The 16,412-nt window shown below is 47.8% G+C and overlaps 1 protein-coding gene across 1 annotated transcript in view; it reads right to left on the reverse strand.

Annotated features, from left to right (window-relative positions):
* The window catches only part of LOC119406603 (uncharacterized protein K02A2.6-like), a 179,105-nt gene that overhangs the window by 1,467 nt on the left and 161,226 nt on the right, over window positions 1-16,412 (reverse strand). The window lies entirely within an intron of this gene.

Below are 16,412 nucleotides of genomic sequence, written 5' to 3' on the forward strand. Positions count from 1 at the left end.
GTGAGAAAATCCTCGTCGTCAAGATGGTTTCTTTGAACACCACTGTTGAAAGCAACCCGAAGAATTTCCTCTGCCGAACGAATTCGAGCACTCCGCGTCACCGTGTTTACAATTAGAGAGACGTCCGGGCGCGGAGAATATTTTGCTCTCAGAACGATCAACAAGCAAATCGCTTGCAGTGTGCTGCCACCTATCAACAAACGTACAAAAACAAGCGGCACAGCGCTGGCTATGAAACCAACACAGCTGTGAAGGACGGCGTTCAGAGGGTTCGCTCGACCAAAGGCGCGAAGTGGACGCGCAAACGTCGCTCGCACAATTCACAACAGCGCTTTCCTGAGAAAGGATAGAGGCCCTATTTTAAAGTATCGCCAGCTTGAGATTGGTCAGATATAGAAGAGCACATCACAAACCCGCGCGATCTCCTGCGTACAAGGTTATGGAATTCATGCCCGTGTTCATGCACTAAAAAACCCTCACGAATGCTATATCCAAGTAAAGCAGGTTGACTTTCAACTGAAAATGTCAGTCAATAACATTTAACCAACCTACGTGGGTAGAGAAAACCTCGCGAAACTGATATGTGTACGGTGTGGACTATCATTGAGAGTGCGAGTTGCCACGTATTTTCGCGAAAACTTCGCATCTCGCAAGAACGAATTCGTGTCACGGAGGGCCCGATTTGTTCACTGATGCAGGAAACATACAAAGTCGTAGTGTTCCTTTCCTGCCAACGCGTTAAAACTGAGGCTAGCGTAGTCGAACAAGGGAGCGACTGCGTAGTGCTGCCATTTTGTCGTCTGCTAACCCTCCTGGAGAGGATGCTCCTGAAATCCGCTTTGCGGCGCCAGACTCCATGGGCATTGCGAATACAGAGGACGAGCGCAAAGTAACAACTGTCACAGTTGTTGCTTCTTTCTGTTTGAACAGCGCGCTCCTTTCGCAAACGCGGCCGCTGCAGCGAGCGAAGTGACCTACATACGCTCTGATGAATGAAGGAAGGGAATTTTACGAGGGCTCAGCGCGGACATCTGGCACAACTTTTAAATGCGAATGCATTTCTTAGTCGGGCTATGTCCGGCGTTGTCCGCGCGCCGGCAGGTGTTATCTCTCCGCTCTCACTCCCTCTCCCATAGCAACAGCTGCGGGCGCGCGCGCTTATCCTCGCCCCTAGCAACCGGAGCAGGTGGTGCGGGTGGAGTAGCGGAGAGTGAGTGGAGAGGAGGAGCGCGCTCTGGCATGTGAGGGCGCTCGCGTCGCAGGAGCTCGGCGGAGCTCCCGCGTGTGTGGAGAGAGTGTAGGAGAGGGTAGGTGCAGTGATTCGCCGCTCCTTCTCTCGCCGTTCGCTCTCTCGCCTCCCTGCGCCCCACTCTCCCGTCCGCTGGAGTGAAGCGCGCGCCTCACTCTCGACCATTCGCTGGTACATAAATGGTTACCCTATTGCAAAACCCAGCTCCACTGGGTACCAGCATCCAGTGCCATGCCTGATTATGGGCCCAGCGTCGCGCTGGATACTGGGCCGCTGGAGCGACGTTTTACTGGGAGGCGCTGGGTACTCAAGCGGAAAACGGCTCTACAGTGTTAAAACGGTGGTGCCTAAGTGCCCTACATAAATATATTAGTAAAGAAAGTCATATAGAAAGCATTAGTGCAATAAAAAAAAGAAAAGAAAAGCCGCACGAAAAAAAAAAATAAATTCCACCACCAGGACTCGAACCCGCCACCTCTCAATCTCCAAGCGAGTTCTCTACCACTGCGCCACGCTGATTTTTTTTTCTTTATTGACTGCGCCACGCTGAAACATGCCGACGTCGCTGTAAAAGGGCTAGTCAATACAGTCACACAGCGTTTCGTTTGATATTTTGATGTCTCGTATTCAAGAAAGATGCGATCTTCCTTTCCAAACCAAACTTGATTCTTTATTACACACAAACAAAGGGTTGCCGGCAACGAATGAAATGCCCAAAATGAGAAGAGCGCCAAGTTTCTTTAAGAATTACCGTCTTGACTCCGAAAAATATCAAATGGATTGAGGAGCAGGGTACAGTTCGACAGCTGTTACTGCCGATTTTTAATAGCCGTTTCTCGCCTTTGCTAATGATCAACGTGTACAGAAGCTTTATGATGACTCGTTCGATAACCCTTTCGGCCCTGGCGTCGTCAATTGACGACACCGCACAAAAGTTCCCTTAGCACCTCGGAAATGAAACCAAAACCGCTCATTCTTGGGGAAATACTTCTTCAATGATCCCCACTGTGATTGACATCAAAGTTGCAAGATATTTGCGGAGCTGGGAGCCACAGGGAAGAAAAAGCTTGACCGAAGTCATGGGTGACGCCGAGGCGGGTCAGGTGAGGCGACTAAGCGCCGTTTTCGGGACGTCGTACAGAAGCTGTTTCAAGAAGTATCACACTGAAAAATGAGACGTGGTTCACATTTTGTGTACTCTAGTGAGCAGCAGAAATGAAGAAGTCATTTTACTAATTTCACAGCCACTGAGCCCTGATGACCTAATTTGATTACATGCTAATTAATCCATAAATACTTGCACCACTGGCTCAATTTTTCGTTTTTGGTCTTCTGAGGTCCTCTTAGGAAAAGACGCACAAAGAGTGTCTCCGGCCGAAATAAAAAATCCAGGGCTTAAAGGGATAAACACGCGCCTGCATGAATTCATACTGAGTAGTTTTCTCGCGCGAGCGACGATATTACTGTGGGGCGGGCGTGTCTGTATTCTGATTAGCAGTTCTATCGATACCTACAACTTTAAAACCGCTCAGCAAAAACAAATACAATTCGTTGAAAAAAGATGCTGGTGTGTTACTTCACTAACGCGTATTAGTTGGCAGGTATGTGTTCTGACGTATGAGTCAGAGAAGTGCCGGCGAGTGCGGCCGGCTGCTTTCGGTGAGCCTGCGTTCGTTGCTGAAAGCGTGTCGCATCGATGGTCATCGCTTCTTGTGCGGACACCGTACACAAGAAAAAATGGTTAATTTAGGTTAACGGATGTCCAGATTATACTTTACAGTAATTCTCACACGTTGGAATTGCGTGTGGTTAAACCAAGAAGCGCCGGTGGCATGTAGACGGGCTCGGCCGGTACGCTAGGCCTTACGCTCGCTGGGAGCCGCACTGGGTAGAGCCGATCTCGGCGCAGATGAGTTCCGATGGTTGAAGTTTCTGCATTTTGGCCTCGGAACCTTTTTAACTGTTACCTAACGAATGGATGAAGTAAGTGGAAGTGCAAGAATTAACCGAGATGCGTTTCCGGTGTAGCGATATCGAACAACGCCTCTTTTTCTGGCCTCTGTTGGGTGGGGTCGCGAAGCCAGAGCTCATTTACTTCTTGCCAACTGCACGGCGATGTAACGATTTGCTCTGTATGTTCAAGCCGACGCCTCCAGACTTATAAACATTACAATATGAAGTCATTACCGCAACACATGACGGATGAAAAACTGATATATATGCGCGCGATGCACAAATGTGTATTCATGCTGCTATGTGCTCCGCAAAAATTAACGACGTTATTGGCACTGCATGAATAAAAAAAAGCGTGCTAGAAAGCAAAATGTTGGCTGCTTTTGGTTATTAACATATTTTTCTCTACATTCGAGAGGGAAACATTAAAAGTGACCGTGATTTCAAATATCACGTATACCATGAAAATAGTGCGCATCTCATCGTCTTGCTCTGGCAACCTAGAATTTGTGACATGTTTGGGACCGTTAGGATAGCATCTATCAGTACCATCGAATCAAACATTCGATATTCAACGATACGAAAGCATTCCGCCGCGCACGATACTGAAAGCAGCGCGCGGCACTGGCAGAGACAGTGCAGGCTTCAGTATGTGCCAGCGCACGCTAGTGAAAATTCCAGCGTCGCCAACGCTTCCGAGTGAGCGCTAGCGTCACAGCGGCAAAGCCAGTGCCCCTACCAATGCGACCCAGCTCTTTCCCAATGCTTTCACCAGAGTCCCAGTGCATTCGAGCGTATACCAGTGTTCCCAGTGCGATGCAGTGCCAAAAAACGTACTGGTATCACGCTGGAGGTACTGGAACGGCGCTGGTTTTTGCAATAGGGTACGGTACAAATCCTCGTCTCGTCATTAATTTGCGCCATTAAAATTACTACGCCGTGTACTCTCGGCGCAAGAAATGCATTCGCATTTCCTCACGATTCTCTTCGGGGAGGTGGGGCATTTTTTTCATCGGTGCGCCAAATTATTTTGCCGGCACCCGTACCTCTCGCGATTGTTCTGCGTTGTGGCCCTCCCTAGAATGACCATCTCGGACAGTGTCGGCACGACACATTTCATCTTCCTTTTAGGGGCGAAGCTCCTTAAGGCGGCACCCGTTCGTCCCTCGTAATCGTAGTCGTAGTAGTCGTAGTGCGTAACCAGTCTTACGCTTTGACCTCCAAGGTGGTGCCGGTGGGAGATTTTCCCTGTGCGTTGTTGAACAATAAAAAATTCGCAGCGTGCGCGTTAACTAAAAGCCGAAATCTTCTGTCTCTCATTCCCCATTAGCAGACATTGGCATGTTCCAGTAGGAAACGTTAGTAGAAGTGTAAGTGTTAGCTAAAAGCCGACTTCTTCTGCCTCTCATTCCCATTAGCAGCCATTGTTTACCTCCAAGGTAGTGCCTGGTGAGATTTCTCCTGTGCGTGATTAAACAATAAAAATTTTGTTCAAAACGCCGTTGATTGATGAAATAAACCAACGAAAGACGCCAGATGTTTTGTAAAAGCAAAACGAAAGAACGCCAAATGTTTCTAAAGCAAAACGAAAAGACGCCAGATGCTTAACGAAAGACGCCAGATGTTTTCTAAAGCAATGGTTTTCTAAACAATGAAAATTCACAGCGTACATGTAAAATTAAAGTGAGCTGCAAGTCGTCATAACTCATCGAACCTTTAGTATAAACGCGCCCGATCTCACGTCGGTGATGATGTACTGGGCAGAATTCACGGAAGGTTCACGGTTTACCGATGAACCTCCACAGCTTCGCCCGCTCATCATCATTCACTCCGTGGATATGCTGTGATTTTTTTTGTGTTGGCCAGCGTCTTGCGGTTTTACCGCCTCGGTGCAGCTTGAGCATCTTGCCGTAGTTCTTGCACTAGAACACGTTCATATTGTTCATACCTTCAGCAAACATGGATGTTTAGCGCAGTGGGTAGGACACTTGACTTTCGGGCATGCAGTCGCGTGGGCTCTAAACTCCACACTACCAACGTTTTAACTGCGTAAGCGTTTCTACGTAAATACGATGCTGACTCAAGAAGAAAACTGCGCGTTCTCTGCCAAGTAAGACGAAGCGCAACACCGAAAGCAATGTATAAGAGTAACTAAATTTTTGAAGGCGAGAGCCTTAGATGCCGCATCCTACGCAAAAATTGACCCGCCTCCCGCGTCGGCGTGGCCCATCGGTGGCGTCAACACAAGTGATGCAAAAATCATCACGTGACCACGTCATTATGACATCACAGATCTCTTAAACTTGTGACGTCATTATGACGTCATCGTAACGTCACAGTGGCGTAATATTATTAATATCTGGGCGTTACCCTCCCAAAACCACGATATGATTATGACAAACGCCGTAGTGGAGGGCTCCGGAAATTTCGACCACCTGGGAATCTTTAACGTGCACCTAAATATTTCCGCCTCCATCGAAAATGCAGCCGCGGCGACCCGGATTCGATCCCGCGACCTTCGCGTCAGCAGCGTCACAGTGGCGTCATCACATGACATCGTAGCTTGGTCAAAGGTACGGCGATCACGGAGGCAGTGCAAAACCAGGTGAGGTGACTTCGATCCTGGAGGCAGTGGAAAACCACTTTAGGGGCAGAACGTTCACGGAGAGTGGCGTGGCAGGAACAATACATCGACTGAGAAAGAAAGGAACATGGATTTCGTCTTGCAGTCGTCTTAGGTGAGCCCATAAGTGACTCTGTGAGTTTTTGGTGGCGCTCGATTTTGAACAAAGGGTGCCACTGTACGAAGGTGAGTGCCTTACCCGCAGGGCTAAACATCCTCTTTAAGGCGAAAACCTATACATGTCGATGCATGAAGGTTGCGTGAGGAAAGCGAATCGTTTAAGCAAAACATAAAGCGCGCGCCCCAGTTACGCATGTACTTTGTTCACTTCGTCTTTGCGGCGTTCGCGTGCGCAAAGAAAAAAGAAAGAAAATTTCGTCGATCTTGTTGACGAAACAAGTTCGCGTCGGTATATCATTTTTCTTCGTTCATTTAGCTGATAAATTTCATTAAAGTTAATGCTACCTTGTTCCTGGCATTGTCAGGGCTCCCTCGTTGCCTGAACAGCGCACGAAGCATTGGGAAGTTATCGCAGAACGAAGATAAATAATCAGCAACAAGCACCTCAGAGGCTGCGATATGCGATCGACTGGTTTCGTTTTCGCGCCCAACAAAACATGGCAGATCGAGCTTACTGGATTGTGGACAGACGGCGCTGTACATTTTGAATATCCCCTATTACAGAAAGAAAGCACTTCATAACGCCATGCCATTAGCGTTTCCTTGAATAAAGTGAGTGTTTGTGAAAAGTACCAAGACTAAATGGCGCGATGATGCAAGCTGGTACAACACGTGTCGTTGACAATACTCGAGAAGCTCGCCGAACGTTTTTTACAGCGAAAGCTGTTATGAGCCACCGCCGGTGTCCGCAACCAGTATCGCTCGAAATAAGAAAAAAAACGAAAGAAGAAAAAACTTCCAGGATGGAACGAGGTTCGAACCTGGGCCCTCTGCGTGGGAGCCCAGTATTCAACCTCTGAGCCATGCCGGTGCTTGAAACTGCTTTGCAAAAAGGTCCGATACAGGCTTCATGTCGGGAAAGAACCACATTAGCATATGCAATATAGCGTGGTAGAAGATTAAAATAAGCACCAAGCGTCGCACAACGCGAATTCTGTAACCAGGCGTCACACAATGCGAATTGCGCAACGAGTAGGTTGTTGAATGCTTCCAACCCATTACAAAGGACTCTGCCATAATTCTTCATCGTCATCAGGTACAGCATCAACAAAGTGCGCATAATACCTTACATGCGTATAGCAGGTACCAACGCTCTCCGTAGAATGACGAAAAATGGCACAATGCCTTCTAAAAAGAGACAGGGCGTGCAAACACGGACACAAGAAAGAGAACAGGACACCACAAACGCCTTCTCTTTCTTGTGTCCGTGTTTGCACGCCCTGTCTCTTTTTAGAATGAATACGTACCAACTAGCTCAGCTCTCTGTTATTCTAGGCACAATGCCTGCTGCCCTACTTCTCAAAAATTACAATTATAGCGTAGTGGGTTCCTCGCAAGTGCACTTGTATTGGTTGCCAGGGAAGCCATTAAGCGCATGATCCACTTCCTCGGGGTCTCAGTAAAATTACACTGATTTATAGCGTAGTGGATTCCTCACAAGTGCACTTGTATTGATTGCCTAGGAAGCCCATAAGCGCATGATCCACTTCCTCGGGGTCTCAGTAAAATTACACTGATTTATAGCGTAGTGGGTTCCTCACAAGTGCACTTGTATTGGTTGCCAAGGAAGCCCATAAGCGCATGATCCACTTCCTCGGAGTCTCAGTAAAATTGCACTGATTTATAGCGTAGTGGGTTCCTGACAAGTGCACTTGTATTGGTTGCCAAGGAAGCCCCTAAGCGCATAATCCATTACCTCGGGGCCTCAGTAAAGTTCTTCGCTCCCCACCGTCTCTCTCCCACGTCAACATATGTTATACAGCATGACGGGAGAGGGAAATAGCGACCGGGCGTCACCCAATGCAAATTACATAACTGGTGGGCCGTTTAAAGATTCCATCCCATTACAAAGGGTTCAGCCATAATTCTTCATCGTCATCAGTCGTCGCGTCAAAAAGTGCACAAGTGCCTTACAGACGTGTAGCTGGTGCCTCATTTCTCCGCAGAATGACGAATAATGGCTTAGTAGGTGCTTCCCAACATCACAAAAATTGTGTTTTATGGCGTAGTGGGTACCTTTCTAGTGTACTTGTATTGTAGCCCCAAGAGAGCTTAACGGGCTCTAGAAACGCCGCTCTTCCAGCTTTCGCTGTGACTGTGCTGCGGTTTCAGCGCAGGCCTGGCGTTTTTTTTTTCTGAGACCAAGTTTACGAGATTGCACAAAAGTATGGCTTTCGTATTCTTTACGCTAAAGCTTTCAACACCTCGAGCAGTGTGTCGGAACGGAACAAAAACAAAAAAAAAATGCCCCCACCTCCCCGAAGGGAATCGTGAGGAAATGCGAATTCATTTCTTGCGCCGAGAGTACACGGCGTAGTAAATTTAATGGCGTAAAGCTGGACACATCGACGCGCTCAAGTGTCTCCTTTTTGGGCGCCTCTTTCAACGGACGCTTCCTACGTGCCTTCGTAATCACCTCAGGGATGTTGCCACCGGCTTCAATGCAGCACAAACGCGTTTAGAACGCGCTGTTTTAAGGCTGTGCCAAGGCAGCACAAACACTACAAACGCGTTTTAAACGAACTGCATTGAGGCGGTGGCGCAGGGAGGAGAGTGAGCGAACGGCAAGAGAAGGAGCGGCGAAGCACTGCACCTACCCTCTCCACACACGCGGGAGCTCCGCCGAGCCAATGCCACCTAGAAAAAAATTTGCGCTGGCCGAGCTCCCGCGAGGCGAGCGCTCTCACACGCGAGAGCGCGCTCCTCCTCTCCGCTCACTCTCCGCACCTCCGCCCGCACCACCTGCTCCGGTTGCTAGGGGCGAGGATTAGCGCGCGCGCCCGCAGCTGTTGCTATGGGAGAGGGAGTGAGAGCGGAGAGGCGCGCGGACAACGCCGTATGCCTTACATAGCCCGACTAAGAAATGCATTCCCATTTAAAAGATAAAAAAAAACAATATTTTTGACCGGAACAAAAACGTAACCGAAACTTTATCTATTATTTCGTTCCGGAGTGAAACCGTATTTTTTTAAATTGTTTTTCGTTTCACGAGAAAACTTGGCAATCCGGAACAACTTAGGTCATACAACGTGACCGCTTATGCATCTCACAGGGTACAGTATTAGCGCGTACCTCAGGCAGGTATTCCAAAGCAAAGATATGTTGAAATTGTGTGAAAATCAAAAACAGTGGCTCCAAGGGATTTTAATATTAACACAAGTGGACTTTTGAGCGCTTTTCACGCAGGCCAGCGCGGAGAGGACATTGTAAGCGCTGAAGTTTGTTATAGCGAAAGCTGTTTGAGATCACAGCAGCCGAATTTGGGGCCATTGTAGTCAGCCCCGGCCGGTGTGCGTGAATGCTATCGCGTGAGATAAGAAACAACATGGGTGATCCCCCTTTCCGTATAACACGAAAGTGAAACATGTCTTCACAAGGGTAGTTCAGCGTTTATTGTGCATTGTTTCGCCACAAGGGCGAAGGAATGAATGCTATAGCAACAACTTGTAATGTCACGCGAATAACGGCATGCACCTCGAAACTTGCAGCGCGCTCTAAAGCAGAAAGGACGCATGAAAACACCATATACAGGACGAGCCCGAACTTACAACTGTCAGAATTGTGACTTCTTTGCGTGTGAGCAGCGCACTCTTTTCGGAAGCGAGGCCGCTGCAGCGAGCGAAGTGACCTTCGTAATCTCTGAATCGTCAACGGAAACTTGCGGTGAAAGGACAAGACGTTACGAGCCACCCACATCATGATGTAAGCGCGTGCACACGAGAGATACCCCCTGTAGCAGCGCGCTCGCATAGAGGCACGCTGGGCGTCGACCTTTAAAGCGCGCCTTGCACGCTCTTCGCGCCATCTCGCTAGTGATAACAAGAACACGCTGAAGCCACCGAGCTCTGAATAACGCGAACGGTAAATGGTGTATATAAATAGGATGCCGTTAGTAAGCTTAATAACATGCGCTCTGTGGCCGTGTCGTTTCGCGCCGCGCGCTGCGGAGCGAAGAGTCATAGGTTCGACTCCCGGCAACGCAACTTTTTCTTCTAGTTCTTTTACAGCGAAAGCTGTTATGAGATCATTTCGCCGGCCGTTTTTGGCGCCGTAGTTGTCCGCCGCTGCCGCCGCCGGTGTCCGTAACCAGTATCGCTCGAAATAAGAAAAAAAAAGAAGAAAAAATTCCAGGATGGAACGAGGTTCGAACCTGGGCCCTCTGCGTGGGAGCCCAGTATTCAACCTCTGAGCCATGCCGGTGCTTGAAACTGCTTTGCAAAAAGGTCCTATACAGGCTTCATGTCGGGAAGGAACCACATTAGCATATGCAATATAGCGTGGTAAAAGAGTAAAATAAGCACCAAGCGTCGCACAACGCGAATTCTGTAACCAGGCGTCACACAATGCGAATTGCGCAACGAGTAGGTTGTTGAATGCTTCCAACCCATTACAAAGGACTCTGCCATAATTCTTCATCGTCATCAGGTACAGCATCAACAAAGTGCGCATAATTCCTTACATGCATATAGCAGGTACCAACGCTCTCCGTAGAATGACGAAAAATGGCACAATGCCTGCTGCCCTACTTCTCAAAAATTACAATTATAGCGTAGTGGGTTCCTCGCAAGTGCACTTGTATTGGTTGCCAAGGAAGCCCATAAGCGCATGATCCACTTCCTCGGGGTCTCAGTAAAATTACACTGATTTATAGCGTAGTGGCTTCCTCACAAGTGCACTTGTATTGATTGCCAAGGAAGCCCATAAGCGCATGATCCACTTCCTCGGGGTCTCAGTAAAATTACACTGATTTATAGCGTAGTGGGTTCCTCACAAGTGCGCTTGTATTGGTTGGCAAGGAAGCCCATAAGCGCATGATCCACTTCCTCGGAGTCTCAGTAAAATTGCACTGATTTATAGCGTAGTGGGTTCCTGACAAGTGCACTTGTATTGGTTGCCAAGGAAGCCCCTAAGCGCATAATCCATTACCTCGGGGCCTCAGTAAAGTTCTTCGCTCCCCACCGTCTCTCTCCCACGTCAACATATGTTATACAGCATGACGGGAGAGGGAAATAGCGACCGGGCGTCACCCAATGCAAATTACATAACTGGTGCGCCGTTTAAAGATTCCATCCCATTACAAAGGGTTGAGCCATAATTCTTCATGGTCATCAGTCGTCGCGTCAAAAAGTGCACAAGTGCCTTACAGACGTGTAGCTGGTGCCTCATTTCTCCGCAGAATGACGAATAATGGCTTAGTAGGTGCTTCCCAACATCACAAAAATTGTGATTTATGGCGTAGTGGGTACCTTTCTAGTGTACTTGTATTGTAGCCCCAAGAGAGCTTAACGGCCTCTAGAAACGCCGCTCTTCCAGCTTTCGCTGTGACTGTGCTGCGGTTTCAGCGCAGGCCTGGCGTTTTTTTTCTTTGCCATCTGTTAGTATATATTTTACAACGTCATATTCGTGACAGAGATACGTCAGTGGAGCCATGGTGGACCCCGGCATGAAATACTTTCGTGTTAAAAATGAAATAAGAAACAAATTTCCAGGATCGGATGGGACTTTAAAGCGCGCCGTCTGCGTGGCAGTCGAGTAATTCTCCACAATGCCATGCTGGTACTTGTAACTCCTTCGCAAAAATACTCTATACATGCGTCATGTCGGGCAAGGAATCGTGTTAACATATGTAATATAGCATGGCAGAAGAGTAAAATAACAACCCGGCGTCATACAATACGAATAGCGCAACGAGTAGGTCTTTGAATTCTTCCAACCCGTTACAAAGGGCTCAGCTATAATTATTCATCGTAATCAGCCAAAGCACAAAGTGCACATAATACTTTACAGATCTGTAGCGGGTGCCACGATTCTCCGAAAAATGACGAAAAATGGCATCATGGGTGCTCGCTACATAAAAAATACAATAATTTAGAGCGCAGTGGGTACTGTGCATGGGTACTTGTATTAGTTGCCCCAAGGGAGTCTACAACAAGATCTAGAAAGGCCGCTCTTCAAGCTTTCGCTCTGACTGTGCTGCGTGTTCCGCGCAGGCCTGACAATTTTTCTTGATAAGAACAGTGGTCTCGCACATCAGAGCTCACTCTCGTGCTCACTCTCTTGACAAAAAGCATTGAGCCCGCTAAAAAACGTAAGTGACCTTTAAGAAAATAAATAATATGACAGTGAAGGGTGTACTGGTTTGGGCTAGTTGGTAGGAATTCGTGGTACACTTACTTCCGCTCCTCTGAAGAACGTGGCAAGAACGTGTTTAACTCTGCACCACTTTTTTAGGAGGATGGCAAGTAACTAATGACAAATCTAATGTTTTTTTATGATTACCTTACCTTCAAACTTTTGCATAAAAAAGAACCGTTACGAACCGTTACGAAACATTCTTTTTTTTTGTTCCGGAACAGAAACGGAATGGTGCTTTTCGCGGTGGAACGAACTAAAACCGAAACGAAAAATGCTCTTCTATTTTATTCCTCTTCTTATTCGCGATGCGCAGCGCCTATATGGACTAGAGTCACTGGAAAAATTTCAGAGTATCGCATCTGTTTTCCGCGCGCCGCCGCCGACGCGATTGGCTTACTCTCATCACGTGACCTCTCGGCGCCATATCCCTTCCAAGCGCTTTGGGTGCAGGCGCGTTCAATGCAGAGCGTAGCCGGACATTTAGCAGTACCACGGTCCCCAGAAGTACTTTGTCGCTTTTTTAAACACGTCATGCAGACAGGGGCGTAAGCAGACATTGTTTTCGGGGGGGGGGGGGGGGGCACGGGCCCGGTGTGCCACCCCCTGGCTACGCCACTGCATGCAGATGCCAGAAGAGAGTAGCTCACCATCAATCGAACGTTACTGGTGAGCTACTCTGGGAATCTCGTATGCCGTGTGGGAAAAATTAATGTCAAAGAGCGCCGTCCTACGTGGCTGCATAGTTGCCCTGAACGAATTCGCCCCCCTCGAATAACACTCCTTCCTGCAGTGAAGTACACTAACTTTGCTGGAAAAGATCTTATGCGACAGGATACTTCACCTTTTCGGTTCGCTATGGTCAGCGATATTGAAAACTACATACCTTTCTATTTGCTCGGCTGTCTATATCTCGATCTGTTGAACAGATTACGCATGCTGTCCGAGTTATAGGCGTGTCACGCACGAGAGCGAAATCGAAGATTTATTAAAATAACTGTTTACTGGTTACCCCGAAGGCAACTGTGGCATGATCTTTGGCACTGCACAAAACAGAAGCGTGGAACTCTGTTGATAAACTTGGTATAAGGCAATGTTATCAAGCGTATTTCTACATTTGTTGAAAAAAATGCTGGTAATGCTGCGTTGCACCGAGCGTACTCTTAAAATACTGTATAGTTGATGAGAAATGGTCACAGCAAAAAAAAAAGCAGATCCCACGCATTGAGGGAGTCGATTTTATGCGAGCCCTAGGTCTATATACATACTGTGTTGCAGTAGCATGCGCTTAAGAAATTCTGGGATGTGCTATTTCTGTTCAAAAGAACATAAAAGCACCATGCCGAGAAAGTTTTAATAAGAGTACATTATGAAAAAAAAAGTGCAGCAGTGCAGAAACCGAACCCCAGCTGTTTACGCGCTGGCAACGCCAAAAAAAGAACTGTTTGTCAGAACACAGCAAAATATTTGCAAATTTATTGCAACGTTTGGATTATTAAGGAGACAAGAAATATGAAATGAAACAATTAGGTAGTGATGTCAATAATTTTTGATGGCCTATTTTCTACGTATCGTAAGATAAGACACACCTTACCTACCGCACGCCGATTCGCCCGTGCGTTCGGCTGCTGGCGTTCCGAATCAAGACGTCGCGCACAACTTCCAATTACCGTACACATACAACTTCTATTACACATGTCAACCAGTTGAACACCAAGCACGGTGCGCAAGTAAGGTATGCGTCAGCGATCAGACGAAGGACGCAATGCTGGATGTTCTCGATGTTCGATAACGTTCTCGAGTGCAGTTTAACCTCAATACCGACTGCAAAGCTAGCGCAAACAGTCAAGATTCACCAAATATCGATGTAAATGGCATCTCGCCCGATGTCACTGCGCTAGTGCAGCTATGTTTACAGATCCGGACAGCGAGCACGCCCGGGCGTGACACGAAACGAGACCGATGAAGCCATGAAGAGAGTTCGCGAGCACATGGCAACATTCGCCGTACGTTTCATTAGTTACACCGCTAACCGCACAGTCGATCCATACCTGTCGATGACTCTAAATCACTTCTAATATCCTCTTGAAGAAACACACACACATAATGCCGTTCTGCCGAGCGTAACACGGCATTGAGGCTAAAAGATCGATCACTTCTCAACACACGCTAGCAACGCACCGGACGGTCTGGAAGGGACATGGCCGCCGCCACCCAATGTTGCCCGCGTGCAGCCTACCTTTGCGGTACTCTTATTTTCCAGTGACTCTAATATGGACGCCACTGAAAGCCGCGCAGCGGTGGCCGCTGGAACCGCTGGTGGGTCGCGTAGCAGACGCCTCACTTGTGCGCGCGTGCGATTTGCCGCTTGCGCGCCTCAGATAATCACTTTTGCGGCGATAGTGTGCGCAAAGGAGCTGCACTTTATAATAGTGGACATGTGTCCTATGTCACAGCTGTGTGGGACGACAATGTCGCCATACGCGTCAAGTGTTTGCCACAGACAAGCGTCAACAAGCTTTCCTCCGAAGTGGAGCTCATCGTAAGTACACCGCTTTCTTTATAACGTCCCGACCACTAATGCCTGCATGCGCTGACGCGTGAACCAGCGTTTTTTCTCGACACAGTAGCTTCGTTTACGTGCCATGTGTTTATATAGTAGATTTTGAGAGAACGCTGTCGCCCCGGCGTATAGATTTCACAGGTGCGGCTACGCGAAGGGTCAGCGTTGGTAAAACTTTGAAACCAGCACGATAAACTTGTTGAAAAATAAACGATGAACTTGTCATCATCGGTGCCGAAGCGCACAGCGAACATTCTGCACCGACGGTCGCATTCCAGTGCCATCAATAGGTAGAATACAGCCGATTTCGTGCAGCACACGTGTGATTACACGGCGCCTTTGTAAATGAGCCGTCACCTGCCCCACATTCTCTGGCATTGCGCTTCGCGCCATTCGTTTTTCAAGAGAGCCTAGGCATCACGTCTAATGAGTAATAACAACCTCATGTGCATTGTAGCGTCTACAATGCAGGCGAGGCGACCAAGTGTAAATGTAGTAGCGTTCGTGGAAGACGTAGCGACATAAATGGAGAAATAAAAACACGGTAGTCGTTCTAACACTGTCGTAAACAAAGCGCGATTGCTTACCTTCTGCGTCGTACAGCCGCAATCTACCGCCGCCGTCGCTCTCGCTCATGAAATAGCACCGGAAACCTGTAGAAGTGCGTTTCTGGCGATTTTGTGTGTGTGTTTGAGCAGCCTACAACGCAGCAGTTATTTATCGACATCGCTGAAGCCTGACAGAGTCGTTAAATTCACGATGAAAGCGCATCCATCCGTGCACTCGCGTACGCTCGCGGGAACACTGCTCGCCCGGACCCACCAACGCTTCCGAGCCGTGGCGGCAGATGGCGTCGTCGGCGCTTTGCGCATCGCCTATAACTCGTGTGTCGTCTTGAGTTCTGGATTCCGTTTTCCCTCCATTATTACTTCTTTGTGGCCTGTGAAATGGAGAGTCAATGGTTCTTAGAGGGAATGTAAAGTTGGCAAAGACAAGGTCTATGCATGTTCCTCAGGTGGTTGTTGGCTGTTTCCACTCATATGAGATGCATCGTAGAGCGTATGGAGACATCATATACTGCATAATCCAGTCCTGTTCATAATGTCTGCATTGAAGTCGCCGACTAGTAAAAAATCACAGCATATCCACGGAGTGAATGATGATGAGTGGGCGAAGCTGCGGAGGTTCATCGGTAAACCGTGAATCTTCCGTGAATTCTGCCCAGTACATCATCACCGACGTGAGATCGGGCGCGTTTATACTAAAGGTTCGATGAGTTATGACGACTTGCAGCTCACTTTAATTTTACATGTACGCTGGGAATTTTCATTGTTTAGAAAACCATTGCTTTAGAAAACACCTTGCGTCTTTCGTTAAGCAGCTGGCGTCTTTTTCGTTTTGCTTTAGAAACATCTGGCGTTCTTTCGTTTTGTTTTTACAAAACATCTGGCGTCTTTCGTTGGTTTATTTCATCAATCAACGGCGTTTTGAACAAAATTTTTATTGTTTAATCACGCACAGGAGAAATCTCACCAGGCACTACCTTGGAGGTAAACAATGGCTGCTAATGGGAATGAGAGACAGAAGAAGTCGGCTTTTAGCTAACACTTACACTTCTACAGAGACAGAAGAACTCGGCTTTTAGTTCACGCGCACGCTGCGAATTTTTTATTGTTCAACAACGCACAGAAAATCTCCCACCGCACCACCTT

The sequence above is a fragment of the Rhipicephalus sanguineus genome, chromosome 10 (assembly GCF_013339695.2).
Source record: "Rhipicephalus sanguineus isolate Rsan-2018 chromosome 10, BIME_Rsan_1.4, whole genome shotgun sequence".
In the NCBI taxonomy this organism is placed as follows: Eukaryota; Metazoa; Arthropoda; class Arachnida; order Ixodida; family Ixodidae; genus Rhipicephalus; species Rhipicephalus sanguineus.